General features: G+C 38.6%; 1 protein-coding gene across 3 annotated transcripts in view; it reads left to right on the forward strand.

Moving 5' to 3' along the window:
* TSPAN18 (tetraspanin 18) overlaps window positions 1–23,911 on the forward strand; it is a 208,354-nt gene that overhangs the window by 68,443 nt on the left and 116,000 nt on the right. The window lies entirely within an intron of this gene.

The raw sequence follows: 23,911 nt of genomic DNA on the forward strand, positions 1-23,911 counted from the left end.
AGGCATCCATCCCATCTCCTCTCCCCACTCCCCACCCCCCTTCTGGCCCACGGAGGAAAACTACAATACTGATCCAGCTTCGAAGAAATCCAATTTCACACCCCTGCTCTAACGGGTATTTTGTGAAGCTACTAAAAATAATTGTGATCCTTATCAGTAGCCTGAAGCATTTATCTACTACCATATACCGGTAATTAATTCTTTTGGGGGGGAAAAGAAAAAGAAACAAAATTCATATAGCTGTAATGTGGTTTTCCACAAAATTTTGTTGGTACAACCTTGGGCAACTTGTGTGCCACTAATGTTATAGTATGAACTGTTGCTTGTTCAACATATTGTGGTTAAAAGAAAAAAAGGCTCAGTGGCATGTTTTGATTCATGATCTCAAGCTCTGAATTCCAGTTTCCAGTCTTTGCCTACAAATATGGAAGCCAAAGAGACTTTGTTACTCTAAGACTTGATTTAAATTGCTAAACCACCCTTAATAAATAAAGCAATCCACATAAACTTCTTGTCAGGCCTGGAAGCCATCTTTTGCACTGGATCTTCAGGCCTGCCACATTTAGTGCTCTGGGAAACTTGGAGGTGGGATTGTATGGGACAGGAGAGATATATAGTCATAATAACATTCCTTTCTCTGATAGTCAATGACATCTTGCCCTGCACCTGGAGTGGTGTGACTGGTAAGCATTTCCAGTTGGGACGGTGCATTGATTGGGCCATGTGATGGACATGTGAGTGTTGGGCAGGGACTTGGACTTTCCTATGGGTGGGGAAAACCTGATGTATGATATGAAGAACAAGTATGAAGCTGCTTTGAAACCTGTCAGATGGGTAAGCTTTCTCAAGTATATTTCTTGGCAAAGTACATGCTTTCCAAGCAACAAGGACTTTATTATATGGCAGTTACTAATAATCATCTGTTAACATATGAGCTGAGCCATGCCTTCAAATGTGTTCCTCTTCAAAATGTTGCCCAGCTGCAGTGATGTTTTGCCATAAAGGTTCGAAACTAATTGCCTTGTGCGTTTAATTAATAACTAACACGTTCTGTCATTCCAGGAATCTAGAGAACTTCCATCTGGATCCATAATTGTTTAAAACCTGGAAGCCCAACTCCTAATTAAGGAGCAGACTTTTGGAAACCTATTTCTTTTTTGATTAATTATGGCTATATATTGTTTTCCCTTTCCCTTTTCTTCATTCACAAAAGGCTGAGAAACTTGAACTCTCTCAGCAGGACAGTATGAAATGAAATTTCATATTATTGTGGCATGGAGTATGCTTGTTATTTTCTTCCTCCTGTCGAGGGCGACCATAACTTCACTGTTTTGAGTGGAAAATACTGAATAAGAAAAGTAGCATTTGCTTTCCTCAAAGAATATGGTACCTGGATTTTTCTCACCTTCTCCTTTCCTTTCCATTCATCAGCGGCTCCCACTTATCCCGCATGTCTTCGCAGGCTGAACTTTAGGCTGAGGCAGATTGTCAAATCTCTGGAAAAAAGGAGCTTGTGTCTTTAAACCACACAATGCTGAAATGTTATGACAGAGCATCTTACTGGGGGATATGGTTTCCATGACAACCCCACACTAAGATAAGCAAGCTTGTTGTGTTATTTATTTATTTATTTATTGAAAGATTCAGGAGCAAAGAAAAAAAAAAAAGGAGGCAAACTTGTCAGCAGGGGAGATATGAAAAGAGAAAGCCAAGCCAGCAAAGGCAATGGATGCAGCTCCTTTGTCTTTTAATTAGAGGACGCTATTAAAGCTTGTAGGAGGTCTGCTTTGGTCATTTTTTTCACTTTTCTTTTAAAAGACCTGGAAAAAACCCTGCTTTATTGAATTACTGAATATGATTGGCGGCAAGATAAATACCGATTCTTGGTCCCAAACATATGTATCCCAGCTTGGGAACAGGGAAATGTTTCAGTAAGGAAAGTTATAACATATAACCTTTGTAATAATAAATACAATTCTACTTAGACATTAATGTAAATATTACTCCAAGTGTTGACTGCCTTCTCAATTCCCATCATCTGTGTTGGTCTAGAGTTCCCATCATCCCCAGAAAACATGATTATTATTACGTAAAGAGATAATAATCCTATGTAAACTTCAGCCAACCTGTTGGAGAACGCTGAGCAACTTTACAGACTTCTGTAACATTCCTTGGGTGCATCTTAAAATGATTTTAGAAACCAATGCCATCCTAGCAATTGATAAGCTTTGTTTATATCAGTGAAATATACAGATAATTTCTCTGGTCATTATAGAAATAATCCATTATACCTTCCTGGGTCTGAGCCTCATGGATTTTCATTGAACACTGGTCTGGGGACTAATGACAGTTGAGACTTGAGATTGGAAAAGTACATTATTCTCATATTTATTCAGTATCTCCGCCCCTGGCATAGTCCTTTTGCAAAGGTAGCAGATGGTTAGATGTAAAGAAGTCTGGTAGTTACATGGCAGAGGATCCTGTGGTGAGTTATGAATTTAAAAAAGACTCCTGCTCAAGATAAAAATGTATTACACATGCAGAAAAATCTACCAGTAGTGGATAATATGTTAGTGTTGGAAATAAAACTGTTGCTAGTATCTTATAAATACTCCCACTATGTGGGGATTCCATTACACATAATGTTTTGACAAGATCTGCTTCTGTCAAACATATTGCAAGCACTTTGAAGGAAACAGTATATTGTTGCTAACAAGCCTTTTATTTATTTCGTGTACATTATAATAGCCTCAAGGAGCTCACCGTGATTCTGAGCGCAAAATGCATAATCTATAGATTATCTACCTAAAGGAATTTGAATACAAGGTGTTTATTGATTGTTTTTCAGAAACTATTGTTTTGACAAATAATATGCTATGCTAAATGTTTCCACACATTAAACATACGCTATTAACACATATATTATTATTATTTTAAAAATTAAATGCTAGAAGTGGGGTAGAGAATGCATAAACTATTACAACAGCATCAGAGGCAGTCATCTCTGTGCTGAGATTCTTGAACCTCCCACTCATCTGGTGTACCCCCATCTCATCCTCAAATCCCACTACATAAAGAGAGTATAATAGATATGAGTCAGGCATTCTTCCCTCTGATTTTTTACACAATCAGATCAGGATCAGTTTGCACATTGCTTAGGTGTTTAATTACTATTAAATAAAATTACTAATTTTATAAGGGTTGCTTCTGAGTCGCAGATTAAGCACATTCTTCAAGGTGTATTATCACAATGCAGTTTTGGAATAGCTGGTATAAAGATTACTGGAAAACTCTGTGACTTAAATTTCATTTGGACTAGAGGTCTCCACGATTTCAAATAAGGTTGATGTTAAATAAAGTTTGATTTAGGCAGCCAACAGATACCTTTCGAATTAATCCTCTTTGATTGGCAATAGAGATCTTACTGTTACTATTTTCTCAACTTTATCCCCATCTTGCATTCATTTGTTAGAGCTTCACATTCTTTCAAGGCATCATGAAAACATGATAATCTGGTTCTGACAGGATCTTTCTAAATGAAAATTTATGTCTCTGGTCAATGAAAAGGGTCTCTGTTAGGATTTCATTTGTACAAAGCATCAGTTGTTAGAGAGATGATTCTAGCAGACATTTGTCTGTCTTCTAGAATAGTAAATTGCATCTCAGTAACAGCAGATATTGAATTGTGTTCTCTGACTGTGTAATTTAAGATAATTTAGCAGAAGCTTTTGAGACAGTTTAAAAATTATTATGTAAATTTAAAAAGTATTTTTTCTCTGAATTTAAAAAAATGAAGGAATCATTTTCCATCTAAGTATTGGCTTTGGAAAGTCCCACATTCAGCACAGAGACAGACTTTGGAAGTTTTCATCAGAGGCAGAAGAAGCAGGTGGTTTTTGCATTTGCTTATTTTTCTTTGAAGTGCTTTCTGTTCAGGGTAAAATAAACAAACACAATTTATTTCTGTTTAGAATGACTGTAAGATGTTCTGAACTCCTGGCAGAAGTACAGTGCAGTTAGAAAAATTACACCCCAAGTCCTAAGTGTACCATTAGTTTAACTTGTGAGTATCTCATCTCTTCCTGGTCAGCTTCACGTTTTATTTTGCATTGGATCAAAATTGTTCTTCCACTCAAAGAAAGCATTGTGGTTTGGAAAGGAAAATTAATGACAAGTCTGAGCAGTTTTTTCTTCTACTTCTCATGTACACTCAGCTTCAGAGGAGGCTTCCCAGTTTTCACTAGGATAACACACATTCATGCCACATAGATCAGTAGTACTTAAAAACCCAAACTATGATCAGTTCTGATTTGCAAGTCTTCTTTGTGGCAAATACATAAGCAGAACTTTCTCACTCCAGATATGGAACATCCATTAGTTAAAAATTGGGTATCTGCATAGCAGCAAGTTGCTATAAATTCACAGTTGCTGCTCACTGAAAACTACCATGGCTGTAGGATTGGTAGTTTTTATATTATAAACTATTCATTGAAAAGCTGTAGCCATTGCAGATGTTCTCATCTTAAAGCTAAAATGAATTTAACAAAGATATGGATTTGTTTTGTGTGTGCCCACTGAATTAGATGAAAAACATAAAATAGCATGAGATGGGCAGCCATATAAATTTGATTAATAAATAAATAAATTCTAGTACTCTGTGTGCCTCAGACAATAACTATAATATAATCTGGATAAACCTAGGGGCTAAATTACATTAATTGCATCTGTGGATAAGTCTGTCAATATCAACTGTTAGTTTTTTTATTATTAAATTTGCTTCTTTTGAACAAAAAACTTGCATGCTATATACGTTGTATGCTACTTCTGCCAATGTACACTCTTTTATGTGTCTCGACACCAAATATTTGAATTTTGTTTTACATATTAAACTTTTTTTTAACTTAGAGAATTGTTTTAAATTCCAGAGAAGCTCAAGATTGAAAGAATTACTGTACTGTATTTTACTTTGTGTTGGTTTTTGTATTTCATTTTCAGTCAAAACTTCAGCGTTAAGTCTGTGCATGATAAAAAGGAAATGAACAAATGTCTTGCCTATTTCTAGTTAAATGGCACATTCAACTTGAAAAAGCAAATTTTTCTGTTATAAAAATATCCAAGGAAAGGAACCTTTAGCCTCTCCTGTACAGCAAACATGACACAATAGAATTCAGTTATTAAACTGTCAGTTTAAGCTCCTCATACTTTCTTGCCTTTTCTTTCTGTTACAGTTTGGACTGGTTGTTTAATCAGTTGATGAATGAACTAAAATATAAACGAAAGAAAGAAAGAAAGATTGATTATGAACAGGCCCTCAATATTGATTCTAGTTAAACTGTTTGCCCATCTTCCCCCTCCCCAAATCAATGGAAGGGAAAGGGAATTCTTAACTTTTGTTCAGAATAAAGGTTGCTTAGAAAAGATGGTATAAAAATGCAGGTGGGTAGATTTGACTCTTTTATGACACCCACATACGTTTCTGTCTGTTTAATTTATTTCCCTGTCTAGTTTACCTTTTTTTTCTCTACTTACATTGAATCCTTCACTTTTTTCCTTTCCATCTTCATTCGATTTTTTTCTTTTCTTTTTCTTTTTGCTAGTTCTGCTAGATGGGAGGGAGGGAATTCATGCAGGTGTAGCATTTATGTAATGGTATGATTAGCATATATTGATTGGGACACAATTTTAGATAGAGGCTACAAGCACATATGTACACACATATATGCATCTGTCATATTTAATAAATGCACATTTATTGAGACAAGAATCTCGGGGGTTGGCTTTTTTTTTTTTTTTTTAAACTTGATTTATATGCCGCCCTTCTCCGGAGACTCAGGGCGGCTTACAATGCGCTAAGCAATGGCCTTCATACTTTTGTATATTTATACAAAGTCAGCTTATTGCCCCCACAACTGGGTCCTCAATTTACCTATCTTAGAAAGGATAGAAGGCTGAGTCAACCTTGAGCCTGGTGAGATTCGAACCTGCAGTAATTGCAGGCAGCTGGTGTTAATAACAGGGTGCTTTAGACCACTGTACTACCAAGGCTTCAGCTGGGTTTGACAAGATAGGGAAACTTAATACTTGAACAGGGTTTTTTTTTAGTTTTTTATCATTTTTTTTCCTATTTATTCTTCCTTTGGGGTGGATTCTCTTAAATTCAGGGTCTTTTCAAATAAATGTGTTAGTTTGACACCTTAGACTATTCCTTTTGGACAGTGTGTGCAAACATTATCTGGAAAAAAAATGGCCCAGAACTGGTCTCTGCCAATTAGGATCTGGGGCGTTTAGAGCTTTTGTTCATAACATGTAATGGGGACATAGTGCTAGAAAGCATTATTGTGGAATCTTCTCTCATTATCACTCATGCTGTTTCAAAGTCCCATCCCTATTTTTGTATTGATCCTTGCTGGGAAATCATCACCATAATCAACTGGGGTTTTTGTTTTCTGCTTTACTCTCTTTCTTTCTTTCTTTCTGCTGTAGGGGGGTAATGAATTATTTGTGCATTCTGACTGCGTCTCCCTAGGTAAATCGTATTACCTGCATTTAGTTGTTATTGCTGCTATATCCCATATGTTTGTCATTCTGTTCCTTGTTTTCAGTATGACCTAATTTATTGTAAATAAAGATGGGAAACATCTATCCCATGTTAAAAGAGACCAGAAAAAAAGTAGGCTGTTGATTTTTTATCTACCTCATATCCTAAATTGATTTAAACAAAATCCTCCCAAAAAAGTCTGGATAAAACAGATAAAACACAGAGCATGTGCTGCAGGATGTCTCCTCTACTAATTCTGTTTTTATCTATTTGCATCTGTTTGCCACAGACTGGAGTATATTCGGCAAAATAATTTCAATAAATTGTGCCTATCATAATGCAATAATGATAGGTTTAGACTGTAATCTCTTTTGAAGGAGTAGTTCTTTTCTGTTTACCAAGCATTTTGTAATATAATTTTTTTATTATCATAGTTCATCAGCCAGATATTTAGAGTGGATTTGGTATTTTTATCTACCTATTGAGTTCTTTCCATGGACCTGGGATAGGCAGATGTGGGTGTTCGATTATTATTATTTGGCATAGCAGAAGTATTGCCTTACATAGCAATGTATTGGAGACAAACAACAGATGGTAGATGAAGTAGCTGTTAATCCAGAAGCATACTGTTGCAGGTCAGCATAGTACCAAACCTGACTCTTGATGGGGTTATGTATTCCAAAAAGTACGAGCTTGACTTTAGGGGATTGGTCTCGCCTTACAGCCTCTACTGAAAGGTGGAAGCCTTCATTCATCTTTGCCTAGTATAACAGCTGCAGAGCAGGGGTGGGTTCTAAATTTTTTTATTACCGGTTCTGTGGGCATGGCTTATTTTGTGGGCGTGGCTTGATGGTCATGTGACAATTCTTTAGGATTTAGCAGAGGTACTGGTCTACCAGGCTTTTAACTGCTTGCAGAGCTGTACCGGTCTAGTCATTTGTTTTTGGAGGCACTGGTCTACCCATTTATTTTTGCAGGCACCAGTCTACTCATTTGTTTTCTTTTAACACTGATCAGCTGAAGGGCAGCCCTTTGAAGTCCCGCCGCAAGAGTTTAAACAGTTTTTTCCCCTCTAGCCGATCAGCTGGGACTCAGGAGGCAGCAATAGATTGGGGGTGGGGCCAAATAAAAAGTAAGAATAATGCAGGGGGGGTGGGGGGGCAGAACCAGTTCAGTGACATCATATCGTCACTGCTACCAGCTTGGCGGAACCGGGAGGAACCCACCACTGCTGCAGAGTTGTTAAGAACAGGATGGTTTGAGAATGCTTTTGCCATTTCTTGGTTAGCTTATTGTAATTCATTGAGCATGGGGACTATTCTTGAAGATCTTCTGGAAACTTTTAACTTCAATGCAAAATGGAGTGATCTGTGTGTTTAAGGCCTGTCATGCAGTATTACTGCTCTGACACTATTTCTGTAGGATATGCAGTGGCTACCATCATCTTTCCGAGAGACTGTAACAAAAGATGTTGGTTGATACCCTATTTTCCCCAAAATAAGACATCCCCTGATAATAAGCCCAATCAGGCTTTTGAGTGCAAGGTGTTGTGACCGAGGCCCAAGTAGTGATTACCAAACACAATTCAGTCCTGAACAAACTTATTTTATTAAAACAGCTGAGAATTAATTCATTCTCAGCTTAGTCCAAAACAAATTCTTCATAACCAGTCCTACGGCCTAAGCACCAACCTTTGATGTCTTTGGCAACCTGCCAAAGGCTTTTCTGGGCAAAACCCCCACAAAGTTCAAGAGACGCTGAAAAGAAGCACTGGAATCAACATTGCTTTTCTACAAAGAACCCAACGGCTCATTGCTGCTCTTTTGTGCCTTATGAGAGTGGCCAATCATCTTCTGGCCTTACTCCTGAGTCGTCCTTTTTGCTTCAGCTGCTCTTGCCTTCTGGCAGCTCTTCGCATGCGTGCACTAGGAACAGGCTCCTCCTGTTCCTCTGCCTTTCTGCTGTCCGCCTCTGGAGGTTCCAGAGTCCATGCATCGCTCCCAGATGGCCCTGGCCCCATCTCTGCCTCTGATGCAGAGCCCTTGTCCGGGCCTTCCCCTGACTCCAGGACTGGCCCATTGCCCTTCCCAGCCTCCTCACTGTCTGACTCCGCTGCCAGGTCTGCAGGCTGCTGGTGGACCACAACACATGGCAATAAGGCCAAGTGCTTATTTCAGGGTTCAAAAAAATATATAAGATAGGGTCTTATTTTTGGGGAAACACGGTACTTTTACAGGCATGGGTCTGTATGGCATGGGAGTGGGGCTTTGTGAGATTGTCTTTCTTAGATCGATTCTGTCAATCAATCAGAACCAATTAACAAGCACCTGCAAAGGATCCCTACATACCATGAGCTGTATCAAGAGGTAGATGTTTTGGTAGATGTTTTCAGTGGGTCTGTGGAATAGCCTGCCCAAGTGAAGCACGCTAAGGCTGCCTCCCAGTCACACAGCCTTCTACAAGTAGTTAAAAACCTGGCTCTACCAGGATGCTTTTGGCTGGTCTTTGGTGCCAGTATTAATTTAGCCATTATGACTACTATATTATTTATGATTGTGTTATTTAAATTAGTAGTATCTGTTACCAGCTAGAGTCTGTTTGGATTGAGGCACTTAATAAAGCCCATAAACAAACATTTATCCGTATAACAACATTAAAAAAAGACATTATTTATTTGTATCATCAGTGCCATCTCTAGAAAATGAAGAGTTATTAACCATTTCTAAATATTGCCTACTTAGCAAATATTTACATTTTGTAGACCTAGTTGGTCATTTTGGTCCAGATATATTTTTAGAAATGCTTCTGTTTCCAGGCTGTAAATAGAGGCAATTAATTACATCAGCTACTATATTTTCATTTTCCCAAAACCTGAGTACACAACTGGTAGTTATTGCATAAGGAACACCTGTAGTACCCTGTTTTAGTGTCCTTGGCTTTCACTAGAGCTGGAAAGTACACAGTGTTAATCAAATGAACAGTGCTTTTAAATTTAGAAGATGATTTGATTAAATATCAGTATAATAGATTTAGGAAGTTGACTATTTGTTGTGAGGTGTATGAAAATGGCCATTTCCACCTTGAGGCATGGACTCAATCCAGGTCACTGCACTGATCCAATTTTAGGCGGGGCCTTGACCTGAAAAATTGAGTCAGTCTGCCTTAACACCTCAGATCAAAGCAGCAAATGCAATCTTATCAAAGCCCTCAAAGCCCTCAGATCAAAGCAACAAGGCAGTTCCATCCGCATCTTTGAAGGGGAATATCAGCATAACACCTCACTTCAACTGAATCTCTTTTAGACTGGACCCTTCCTCAACAGCCCTAACCTATGTATTTATTCCCTTGCTATTCTGTATATTTAGATTTCAAATGAATTCAGCTTTCAGTATACTGGTTTTCAGTGTAGCCAGACTAAAAACTGAAATGGTTTAGACAGAATCTTTTGTAGCAGTTTCTGTCTCTTAGGATTTAATCTGCAGATTTTAAAATTAAGTTTAGGTATTTATCCATTATATAGATAATGTAAAACATTAAATCCAATAAAAATAAGTGATAGCATGACTTATTGCTAAACTAAGCATTGCAGCCGGTGTAGAATTAAATGGAAAAAGTCAAGTATTAAATATTATTTCATAAATATTATTTTGTATAATAGGTGAAATGATGTCCAGATAATTCTATGTAAGACTCTGAGCATGTGCTAATATTTTGCTATTGTTTCACACACTGTTACATAGAAGGCATTTCACCAATAAATGGAAGCCATTAAATTCTTTATGTAATGTTTGTATAATGAACTGTCACATTATTAGGTCCTTGAACAAGAACTCATGTTTATCATAATTTCTCTTATAACTTGCTTACAGCTTGGGATCAAGTCTTGTCAAGTCTTTGAAAACGTTTTCATTTGGTCCATTTTAATTTGCTTGATGACATGCATTTTTTTTTTTTAGTTACCATTTGAAAACAAATGGTAACAAAAGCAGCATCAGAAAGATCAGGAATGCAAAGGGAACTATCTTTTCATAGGTTTTGTTTCTCTCTATCTCTTGGCCACTAAGAATGTTTGGTTTGGCTTAAATCTTGGGTCAGCAGGGACACACATACACAGATAACAGAAGCCTGTCGGTGCTGATTTTTCGTGTTCTGAACAGCTTTAGAATATTTCAAGTAACATACAGTATATCAAAGGATCTTTTTTGCAGTTTTTTCAACAGTGAAATTATAAATGGGGAGGTGGCAATCTTGAAGGATCCTTGTTATGTAGCATACCTGGTGCTTATTATTATTTTTTTACTGTAAGAGAAAAACTTTTTTTTTCTTCTGGACATTTCTTGCATTGCACTCAATTTTGATGTCAAGTGCAAAAATGGATTTTTGTGTGTGACTTGTTTTTAATGCTTGCATATTTATATTTTTAATTTAGCAATTAAATTAATTAATAAAGCAATTTCTATTGCTTTAAGGAATTTTGAGATCCATCCGCAGAAATAGTCATCTCGTTTGTTGTTTTTACTTCTAGAAGAAAATGGGATTTATCAAGAACCTTTCTCATTTTCACCCTGGTCTTATTTTTGTATCTCATTTTCTTGCACACAGTGTTAAAAATCAAACTTCTTTGCGAGGTGGCTCACTTGATGCCTTCTGCCTTGGTGCTCTTTATCAGCTGGCAATTATCATTCAGTGGTATTAAAACTGAATGTTTTAATTTTGCTGAATGTGGAGAATGGGAGTCCTTTTAAAACTCATAACCCAATCTTTCTAGAACAGCATGACTCCCTGTGCACACATTATCCATTAATGGCTCTTTCTTGCCAATCCTTTGTCAGGATTGAGTTCAACTTCCCTCCAGAGATTTATATTTTCAGACATATATTCCGAAAGAATGTGGGTGTGCTCCATTGTCAGATCACTGTGGTATTTTCAAGAATAAATTGGGGATTTTTCTTGCATGTATAACTGTTGAAAAGGAGTTCTGCCTTATGAAAGGGAGTAGGATAAGGAGATAAGTAATAATGAGTTTTATTATTAAAACCATATACAGTACATGTAAACCCTGCCAAAAGAGGAATAGCCTGTTATAATTTACATTTGATACTTTTACCATTGCATCTGGTATCAAACAGAGCCTACGGTATTTTTCCCAAGTCTCAAACTTTGGGAATGCTGATAAAATGGCTGTTCTTTCTGAGAGAGATGTTAATTAATGTGGTGTTTGTATCTTTCTAGTATGAAATAATTACAACACAGTGGCATTAATGTCAGTTTGTACTGAACCTACCTCCATTGGGATTGTAGGAGATTCAATAATTTTTTTTCTTGTTGTTTATTAATTCATTAAATCTTCAAATATCTTTTCCATATATAGTTAATTGCTAATTGTGTATTATCTTCCTTGTGGCCAACCTAATTGTTCTAGAAATGAAGACTTGTTATCAAACATCCACACAACATCAATTCTGTTGCTGTTGTTTTTTAATTAAAAATGTCAATATATGTTGCATAGAGCATAATATTTCCTGTCAAGGCTTGTATGAATCATGGTTAAAAATACTAGAAAAAGACAGTTCAATCAATTCATTTAATTTTGTCTGCTTTTTGTTGTTGTTAGTTGCGAAGTCGTGTCCGACCCATCACGACCCATCATGGACAACAGCCCTCCAGGCCTTCCTATCCTCTACTATCCCCCGGAGTACATTTAAACTCACACCTACTACTTCAGTGACTCTATCCAGCCACCTCATTCTCTGCTGTCCCTTTCTTCTTTTGTCCTCAATCTTTCCCAGCATTAGGCTCTTCTCCATTGAGTCCTTCCTTCTTATTGGGTGGCCAAAGCATTTGAGTTTCATCTTCAGGATCTGGCCTTCTAAAGAGCAGTCAGGGTTGATCTCCTCTAGGACTGACCGGTTTGATGACCTTGCAGTCCAAGGGACTCACAGGAGTCATCCCCAGCACCAAAGGCCTCAATTCTTTGGCGCTCAGCTTTTCTTACGGTCTAACTTTCACAGCCATACATTGCAACTGGGAAAACCATAGCCTTGACTATGCACACTTTTGTTGGCAGGGTGATGTCTCTGCTTTTTAGTATGCTGTCTAGATTTGACATACCTTTCCTCCCCAGGAGCAAGCCTCTTTTAATTTCTTGGCTGCAGTCTCCATCTCCAGTGATCTTGGAGCCCAGGAAAATTTGTCTGCTTACTGACAGAATTGTATTGCTTTCGAAATCCATAGAAACAAAACTGCTACTAAAGGTTAGTAACCTGGGAAAGGTTAAATAACTCCAGAACATAATTTCTATTAATTTTTCTATGCTAGGCTTCAAGCCATCTAGTGATTTACTTGAGACTCTTCTGTATTAACCAATAAAACAGCTTGTGGTATTTTTTTATTACTTCATAAACAGTTGATAGAAGTAGAGTGAACTTCTATCAAGTCTATCAAACTCACTCTAAAGCCTTTCAAAAGTACCTGCACCATTCTAGTGAAAACTAGGAGTAAAAGACAAAGCACTTAATTTGCATAACAACAAGGTTATCACTGGTAACTTTATTTATTTTATTTATTTATTTATAATCAAATTTCTATACCGCCCTACTCCCGAAGGACTCAGGGCGGTGAACAGCCAAGATAAAATACAGATAATACAAATATTAAAAATCCCTTAAAATTATTAAATATTTTGGCCGAAACACAGATTAAAACACCCAATTTATAAAGCCACAAATTAAAAAAATTAAAAAATTTAAAAGAGGGGAGTTAGGCCAGGCCAGCTTGCTGAAATAGAAAAGTTTTGAGAGCACGGCGAAACGTGCGCAGGTCCAAGATCTTCCGTATCTCTGGGGGGAGCTCGTTCCAGATGGTAGGTGCCACCACAGAGAAGGCTCTCCCCCTGGGGGCCGCCAGTCGACACTGTTTGACCGACGGCACCCTGAGGAGTCCCTCTCTATGGGAGCGTACTGATAACTTTGTGATCTCCTCCTACCTGACAAGTATTGTATTCCTGAATTTTACTTTTAAAAAGATTTTATACATTGAAGATCTTAATTTGCTGTGTGCAAATATTGAGAGGCTCCCTGCTGCTTGTCTTTCATCAGAATCTGCTGTTTATTTCATATGACATCTATGTTGATCTTTATATTTTGCTACCTGAAAATGCAAATATGAAAAAGAAAACTGAGATGCCAAATCATCCTAGAGCTGGGATAACAAATTCATGTCACGGTGGTGTCACATGACATATTGGGACTTTTTCCTGCTTCATTAAACCGGGTGTGGGCGTGGCCATCATGTGACTCATCCGGCTTGTGGGCTGAGAGTTTGACAGCCCTGTCCCAGAGTATTTATCTCCTGTCTACCTGTTGCAGATGCAGAGTTAAAATGAGACATGACTCTGTTTCCTGTTTCCCCAGTTTTGGCTCTGCCTTACACTACAAGCCTGTTGGCTTTACCAAGGGCTTTCTCAGCCTGGAAATCTCTTATTGGGTTAGGAATTCCTTATCAATGAAGAAAACATGGGCTAGAACTGAAAATGTTCCTTTGCAGCGAGTATGATAAAGTGAAGGAGAAAAAGGAAGAGGAAGGCCAGTTAGCTTAGTATTGGATTACTGGCCAATATTAAGGTTTTTATTCTCCGTGAGTTTTCATTTGTCTCTTGTTTTTCCTAAAATCTTGCAGAACATGAATGTAAACACAAACTTTGTGAATCATTTAAAAAAAAAAAGAGAGAGAGATGCTGAAAAAGTCAACATGAATTAAAACACTTGTCTAATTTGTAGCTCATCTATAAATCACAGCACAGGCCAAATGGCTTTTATTCAGTTTTAAAGACTATAGCATTAGCTAGTCTTTTGAAAACTGCCAGTTTAAAAAATGAAGCCGAAGTTGAGATGGGTTTCTTCTTTTTTTTATGAAAACTCATCTGGAGGAAGTGATAAAAGAAAAAATCTGAAGCTGAAAGGTGGGGAGTTGGTGCCTGACAAATCCTTCTGTCCTCTGTGCTGTTTTTAAGAGATAACCTCTGACCTGGACTTTTGAATGGTTAAAAGCTCTGCTCATCTGCCAGCATTTATCAGCAGACTATGTATAGTAGATACTTGTTTTGTTGTTGTGTGGAAAAAGTAGCAGTTCCTAGTGAAACAGAGAACAAATGGAGGAGAATTTAACACGTTGGAGGTTTGTCCTTGGAACAAATGTGGGAATTTTTATATCCAGAAGTGTATATTTTCCTGCTGTTTTCTTGTTGATAGCATTGACATGTTTACCACATGAGATAACTTTAAGCCCTGCTTTTCACAGCGTGTCCTGCTTTGCAAACAAAAACACAAATGCCCCCCCCCCAAAAAAACTACCCCCCAGCCCACATACCTCTCTGATATAATAGAACAATACAATATGTGAAAACCCTTGTTTTTAAGAAGAAAGAGCCTTTTTACTGCTGCATCAGAAACAGCATAGTTTCAAAGGATCGGGATTTATTTTGGCCATTGCAGCTAGTTGCTGAATGAAGGGCAAACTCTGATATGATTGTAGCTGTGAATCAGGGCAAACCTGAGAGTGTTATAGCTATATATATATATAGTATACACCACACTGTGAGATGGAAAAGTAGCAAAGGAGTACCTATGTATTGAAGATTGAACCTAGGCTAACGAACAGGAACAGTAGCAATGACCATGCTACTTCAGTAGTTGGATAACAGAAAATGGACTGGGAATGCAAATGCAGTTATAGTTTGGTCATTTCTTTGGATAATTTCTTAGAGAAAGTGACATCAGCCACTCCTGCTTTTCATCCTCATTATAAGCTTCTAGTTGACTTGTCCTTTGTCTATTTTTTTTTAAAAAAACAAACTTTTGTCCTTATACCAGAAAACCACAAATGTTTGATTTAGCACAATTATTTCAAAAGGTGCCATAGAGGTATTTAAGAAATGGCGTTTCTGTGCACAGAGCAGAGCAGCTTGCTACAATTAATATGGTGGCAGGTGTTTTGTACTTATGCCGGGCCTTACCATGCTCACATATGTTCATGATTAAAAACAGACTTGCAGATGCTATTTGTATTCTTGTTATGCCAAAGGAGTCCAGGACTCCAGGCTTAGATCCTTTAGTCTATTTTTCAACTATAAATTCATTTTGGCCTGTAGGGGCTGTAGGTAGAAGGGTCTCAGCCAAACATAAATGTCCTTTGTAGAACATGTTCACCAATAAGGAGCCGAAAAAACACTGAACCTACTGGTGCTTTATTATTTCTGCTTTTATCTTATTCATCTATTATTTTGACGGTACACACTGTGATTTTGCTATTCAAACTGGGAATCTGGGGATCTGTTTTGTATCAAGTAAGATTGTTGGTTCATTTAGTTCAGAATATCTGCACCACACTGCCTATCAGGCATCCTCCGGGGTTTCTAAACCATAACAGAGATGCTGCAGATAAAAAGCTCATTGCATCCAAAGTATATGTTTTCCACTAAGCTCAAGCATTTTGCAGATTTCAATTTCTACACCTTCACAGCATTTACTTAAGAGTAAGTGCAAGTTTCACTGAAGGTTAGTGATACTTTGTGTAAAAGACCACTCTTAGTGTAGAAATGAGCCTTTGTCCCAGCAATTATAGGAAGGAACTTCATTTCGATGAATAACAGAAGTCCAAATCATGATAACGTTTCTGCATTTCTCCTAAAGCAGACCAGTTACAATCCCTTCGTATGCATGGATACACAAATTTACATTTCTCCGATAGAATTAGTAGCAGGGTATCCCCAAAACTATACCATTGTCGTTTTGATTTCATCTGTTCTTTTCTCATGTACTTTTAAAAGAATACTTTTTTCCAAATTAAAATAAAAATCCTTAATTTCTGAGGAGGTGATACATGTGATTCACTGCAAAGAGAGACTTGTTGCTTGAACCACTTTGCATATCTTTCAAGATTAAATTGCTTGGAGGATGTGATAGACAACAACAGAGATGTGTTTATTAATAAAAGGGGGATACATCAAATGCATGACACAGACATGACTCAGAAGCTCTTTGCAAATGTCATATGTAGAATTAAACTCATAAAGGTGATATTGATGAACTGCTGGCATATGCACGAATACACACATTCCAGCCTGTATTCAATACATGATGAAGGAGAAATAATTCCAACCTTTTGGGAAATTGTGCTAATTTGGTTTAATCATCCAATAGCAGTAGGAGATTGAATTAATCCATTAGAGCAAAACTCAAAGGAAAAAGAATACAGTATCTGGATTAATAATAATCCCTGTTAATCTCCCTTTCTCCAATTACATGAAGCTATTAACCTACCAGTAAAAGAACCTACTGGGAAATTGAGCGCAGTGTGGAAGGAATTATCTTACTTGGAAAAGAACTGTATGATAGAGACCATGAGCTAATAAAACATTAGGTGCCTCTTCATATCTGGGAAGTTGTGTGGACGATAAATCATTCTGTACCAGGGAGGGGCAAGGGGGCTCATTTTTATATTTAGGTGCGAGGCAGGAAGTGAGAGTGCAGAGTCACTAATGAAAGGAGCTTCTTTTATTTGCATTATTTATTTTGTTTTCTTGGAGAGCTGATGAGCATTTGACTAACATGATCGCGAACCTATGGCACATGTGACATAGAGGTGGCAACTCCACTGTGCATGTGCATGCATGCCCATGCGCCTCCTGCTGGCCAGCTGGTCTTTGGGTCTCTGCTGCACATGCGTGGGGGGTGGGGTACATATGGGGAGGTATGTGCGAATGCGTGGGGGGCAGGGTGCATGCGCAGGACCATGCGGAGGGTGTGGGCCACCTGCAAGGGGCATCGCACACACATGCGCAGGGGGCAGGGCACATGCGTGGGGCCACATGCACATTGCATTTTGGGGGGTCGGGCGCACGTGCACACATTCACATGCATGCATGCTTTGGGCACTCAGTCCAGAAAAGGTCAACCATCACTGGACTAACAGAAAGAAACTTCTTAGTATCTTCAAATTCCCATTATACAGAATAATTTTCAGAAATCCTTTTTAAATATGCTACTTTAAAAATCTTTAAAGTACATCTTTAAAAATGATGCTGTTCTGTTTCTTAGTAGCCTGGAGATTATCCTCTCAGTACTCTACATGCAAGGAAAACTCCATGTTGGATGTAGAGTATTCAGTACTCTCAATACTCTACATGCAAGGAAAACTCCAGTCTCTTATTGGTGCCATCCTTGATGTCTCTGTGATGCTGTGTGGGTTGTGAACACCTTAAAAAGCTGAACTGATTAATTCAGCAAGTTAATGCCTTGATTCCTGCTCCAAAGGCAATGCTACCACAATAGTTTTGCCAGTTTTTGCCAAGTTAGGGGTAACTTAGCTGACCAAACTAGAAAGCAACTTAACTAATTGTTTGAGAGAATATCATGGCAATAATGCAAATGTAGTCACAGTGTATGCTATTTTAGGATCTTTATCCAATAAGAGATATTAAACATAAAATTCATTAGAATGCCGAAGATTTTAGAGAGTTCCTCTGTAATAATGGCAAAATACAGGGCATGAGACAGACATAAAGATTAACATACATTGATCCTATTCCAGGGTCAGTAATGCGGATTTTTGTCTTCAATTTTCTATCTCTAGGAGAATGAAAATTGTTCAACAAAATAAGTAGAGCTAAATTATGTCGGGAAATAGTAGCTTTAGCTAATGTCTAAAATGGTTTAATAGTGTTACTTCTTTCCAAAGTGCTACAATTGAGAGTGGGGCACCTGAAATAGTTTCCTTTGAAAAGTAGACAAGTGGTCTCTAATTGAGATGGCTTAATATCATCTAATTAACGAGCTTTCTAAGAAGCTGTGGCTAATACCTTGACCTCAAATCTTTTTAATGCTGGAGACTGGCCACCCCACTCTCTTCTCCGCCTCGCTTCTTGCCTCTTCTGTCTCCCTAATAAATCACCCTTCTGTCGCCAACTCGCCTCCCCGGCCCGTATGTTTTTGCACAAGGCTTCCCCACCACTCCCTGCTCCGGCTGCTTCCCCTTGGCTAACGCCCAGTGAGGGGAGAAGTTGCTCTGCCATGAATGGGTAGAGATGGGGGGTGGGGGAGCGAAGGGGATGCCCAAGCGTTCTCCTGCACTGAAAAACCTTCCCTTATCCTCCTCCTGTGTAAAGCTCGGGGCCTGTGTAAAGTCACGGGGCCACGTGGTAGGCCACGTGGAAGACAGGCAAGTGGGCTGGGCCGCAGGGAAGGCAGGCAAGCAGGCTGGCAGAGATCAGTTGGGCCACATGGTTGAAGCAAGTGAGGGAACCAGAGAGCAGCAGCAACAGCAGCTGTGCTTCGGGTATGACTCTAGGCACAGGCCAAGACAGGCGAGGTGAGATAAGGAGTGACTGGGTGGGTGGACAGGACCAGCCAGTGGTGGCATTTGCTGGTTTGCCAAACTGCACAGAATCTTAACTACCGATACGCCTGAACCGGTGCGAACCAGCAGCAGCTCACCTCTGCATATATTGTATCCTGCTTTTCTGACATAGAAAAAAGAGAAAATTAACCACTGCTGAAGACCGCTGGACATTAAAATTGGATAAAGCAACATAGGCACTTCCTATTCCTGAGGATTGAAGTACAAAACCCAGGTACTTAAAGTAGTTCGCTTTCTGTCTAGATCAACTTTTGGAGGCCTTTCATGAAATGCACATCTCGGGATACTGTTTTTTTAAAACCACAATTGATTTGTAGTTAATGGATTTTTATAGTTTTATAGAGTTCAGTACTTCATATCTCTCATTAGGCCTATTGAAATAAAACAAAGTTATTGCATAACTTGTGTAAAGCAGGAATATTATTGATCTATTGGCCAGTTTAGGGAAGTGATGTTTCTCCTTATTGAGATGACCCATTATTGCATTGTTTATTAATATCTCTATAATTTTCAGTTTGATGCTAAAGCATTGAACCCTGGTTTAAAGTAGAACAGAGTGTCAAACTCAAGGCCAGGGGCTGGATCCAGCCCGCGAGGTGCTTGGATCTGGCCTACAGAGCTGCCCTGGAAACAGCAAAGGACCGGCCTGCAGTGCCTCTGCCAGCAAAACGGAGCAGCCTTCTCGAGCTCCGTTTTTGCTGGCAGAGGGTTGCAGGAGGCCGTCGGAGCTGAAAATGGACCTTGGAAGCCCGTTTTCGCTGGCAGATGCTCGGGTCACCACAGGCACCCCCGAAACGAGTGACGTTGAGATGGCCATGCTTCCTCTGCTCCCTCGAGGTTAAACACAACCATGATGCGGCCCTCAATGAAATTGAGTTTGACACCCCTGAAGTCAAACCTTTTCTGAAATTTGCCTACAGGAGCTAAACAATCCTCCTGTTATAGAGGTTCTGCAAGTTTCCAATATAAGTATTTGCTGTGGATTTTGCTGATTGTATTAAGAGGCTTACTAGGCAGTAATTGGGTGGATCTTCTTTCTAAAAATAGAAATAATTATAGCCATACAATGAGAACATTACCTGATCTATCAACAGAAAAAAAAAAAAAAAAAGAGAAGCTAGAATCCACCAATCAGAACAGATAGTCTCTTTAGCAACCACAATTGGGATTAACTCAGTTGTTAAACGAAGTGATCCCAACTGAAACTGTGACTGTCCTTATGATATCATTACTGCCTTTCTTTGCTTTAGACCTATGATGGTTGTAAATGTGAAGATTGATGATAAAGTTCCTTTTTCATTATTATTATAACTGCAAAAGGTAGCTCTCTGAAGCTGTTGCAAAACAAGGATTACCTGTACTTATGTATACATTCAAGAGGGATTACTGTATAATGGTGCTATAAAAATGCCTCTTGAGAAATAGAGACAGGGATAGATCAGCCCTGAATGTGTCTTAAGAACAGTGTAAATGGGAAACAATAATTTTTGGTTCAGAGCAAGATTGAAATGTTTTTTTTCCGGCAGTACTCTTACGCAGTCCTGTGGGAAGCTTTGAATGGGAATTCTTTTGACCATTTGGAGCTGAATGCAAATTCAGAGTCAAGGAAATGAATAAGAAAGGCAAAAGAATGAAACACATCTATCAGACTATAATGGGAAAACAACTTAATGTCAGGTTTCAGTCCTAGCAAAAGCAGAATTGTGTCTGCTTGAGTCTTTTAACCATGTCCCCAAAAGTGTAAGTAATCATTTAGACATCAATATAAGATGACATCCCTTGTTTTGGCCAAAATTTCTATTTAAGTACAATTTCAAAGGAGACATCCTGTGACTGGGTCACCTTTGATTGGTGACCCTAACAGGAAGAGAGAAAAATATCCTAAATATGCCACTATGCACGCTGTGTAATATGATTATACTTACATAGCATGTCCAAATTAGAGTACTCTTTACTTGGTTGGGCTTTACATTCACAATATAGTATGTATTTTTATATACACAAGACCTCCTTGGACATTTCCAATTATTTTTCTCTTTCTCTTACCTAGTCTGTTTATTCTAGTGTTAACAAAATCTAACTGTTGCCAATACTATTTTAGTTTTTGTGGTCACTACAAAGAAGCATGGGAAGGGGGATTAGCAAGCAATTAGTAACCAACAGTATGTTTTCCTGTCAAATTATTTCCCAGAGAAAGTTTATAAACAAAGATCTGGTTAGGTCTGTGCAAAAAGTATAGATCCAGGAATGCAGTGTTCTGGAAAACTCTGAGATTTACCCTCTGAACCATGTTTAATTTAATGTATTCAATTTAGGTAGCATCCAACTCCATACCAGATGTACGATTTGATTTTTATGGTTGTACAGTAAATCAGAGTAAAAATAGAATACACTAATTATCAGAAAATAAAAAATAAGCAAGAACCAATGGTAGATTTGGCTAACCATCACAAAGAGGGCCTATTTTTGGGATCCTGATAGATGACATTATTTAATTAAAGGGATTGGGATTGTGTCAACTATGCCAGATTGAATAGGGCATGTGGATAGGGGAATTAGGTGGTCCCACAATTAACCGCGTTTATACCATGTATGGCTTTATAGGTTATAACCAGTGCTTTGAATCATATCAATAACAAGTGTATTCCTTGGAGCTGAGGTGACATATGCGTATACACATGGGCATATTAAGGTATTCCCCAGTGGTGGGTTTCAATTTTTTTTTACTATCTGTGGGTGTGGCTTGGTAGGTGTGGCATGGCTTGGTGGGTGTGGCTTGGTGGGCATGACAGAGGAAGGATATTGTAAAATCTCCATTCCCTCCCCAATACAGGGGAAGGTTACTGCAAAATCCCCATTTCCTCCCGATCAGCTGGGACTTGGGAGGCAGAGAATAAATGGGGGTGGGGCAGTCAGAATTTTCACTACCGGTTCTCCAGAACTGGTCAGAACCTGCTGAAACCCACCTCTGGTATGCCCTCACTGCCTTCATCACTCCATTATGGACCAGTTGAAATTCTTAGTGGTCTTCAAGGGCAGCCCCACGTAAAATGCATTGCAAATGTTGAGCTGTGAAGTGAGTAGGGCATGTCTGAAAGGCCTACCAATCTAGGAAATAAGTAACTGGCACACCAGATGAAACTGTACAGATGTCTTGGCATTAGCTGCCCTCTGTTCATCAAAGTAAGCATTATGAGTCCAGGAAAACTCCCAGACTGTATACTTCCTTTAAATGAGGAAGTGTAACCCCATCCCGAACAGAATAACAGAATAATAGAATTGGAAGGGACTTTAAAGGTCTTCTAGTTCAACCCACTGCTGAAGCAGGAAACAGTATACCATTTCAGATAAATAATTGTCCAAACTCTTCTTAAAAACCAGTGTTGGAGCACCCACAACCTCTGGAGGCAAGTTGTTCCACTAATTAATTGTTCTAACTGTCAGGAGTTAGAACTTAGTTCTAGGTTGGTTCTCTCCTTGATTACTTTTCAACCATTGCTTTTTCTTCTGCCTTGAGGTGCTTTGCAGAATAGGCTGACCCCCTCTTCTTCGTGGCAGCCCCTTAGATATTGGAACACTACTATCAAGTCACTCCTAGTCCTTCTTTTCATCAAAAGTCATACTCAGTGCCTGCAACTAGTCTTCATATGTTTTAGCCTTATTCCCCTAATCATCTTTGTTGCTCTTTTCTGCACTCTTTCTTGAGTCCCAACAACTTTTTTATATAGCGGTGACCAAAATTGGATGCAATATTCCAAGTGTGGTCTTACCAAGGCATTATAAGGTGGTGCTAATACTTCATGTGATGTTGATCCAAGGTTAAAGAAGGAACATTCCACAAAACTAGTTGCCTCTAATGCTTGATCTTGGTAAGGTTTAATCTGAGATAGATACCTTAGAAGTCATCTAGTCCAACCTCTTGCAGGGGTGTCAAGCTCGTGTCGTCACAGCGGTGTCACATGATGCATCAGGACTTCCCCCCCTTTGCTAAACCAGGAGTGGGTGTGGCCAGTGCGTGAAGCATCCAGCCCACGGGCCGCAAGTTTAACAGCCCTACACTACAGCAATTTTAACAGATCTAGCCTCTGATTAAAACTTCTAGGTCTTTAATGCACCGGTTTACACAGGAGCAAAGTCTGGTAGTGAACACTTTGAATGCAAATCCTTCCATTTATTAGATTCCCTTTTGAAAATCCATAGTATTGTTGGCATGATCAGGGGAAGAAATTGAATGTTCTATTGTTTTCCAGAATATTTTATTTATGGAATGTTAGGTTTTATACACACACACACACACACACACACACACACACACACACACAAACAAGCATGTACAAACAGTAAGGCTGCTACTTAATTTTGCTTTCATTAATTCATGTCATTTTATATTCATGAGTTATAATGTCTGAGGTTCTTGTGTCTTTATAAATTCTGTTATTGAGCATTTCTAGTATAAATGATGGTGTTTTATACAGACTGAATTGAAACAGAAAATGGGAAAAAGAGGACTTTTTCCAGTTATTTGATTTTTGCTAATGAAAGTGTAGTAGTTATATCTTAAATAGAAGCAGCCCAGCATGTTTTCTTCCAGGATTTTTTTCTCTCATAAATTAAGTCAGATTTGTTTACTTAGCAGATCTGAGTATTTCTCACCCCCACCCCACCTCCTACTCACCAACAAAGCTGTAATTTCAGTCAAGCCAGGGAATATAAAGCTTTCAGAATAAAAATAAAGCTCGGGAATCACTTGCAGGGCTAGGACTTTAAGAAAACAATAGAGTTCATGAACCAACAAAGGGAGGCCATTGAGGTTACACTCTCCCTTGAAGTTTCTTCCATTTCTGTTTTGAGAAATCAAAAACAGTCTGTTACAAGAAAAGTCAGGAGATTCATATTTGGAGAAGGGGGTGGGGAGGTTAAGGATGTCTAGAGCCAGGATATTTCTAATGCAAGGGGACG

The sequence above is a fragment of the Pituophis catenifer genome, unplaced genomic scaffold (genome assembly GCF_029215685.1).
Source record: "Pituophis catenifer annectens isolate HBS135680 unplaced genomic scaffold, rPitCat1.0.hap2 SCAF_1, whole genome shotgun sequence".
Classification (NCBI taxonomy): domain Eukaryota; kingdom Metazoa; phylum Chordata; class Lepidosauria; order Squamata; family Colubridae; genus Pituophis; species Pituophis catenifer.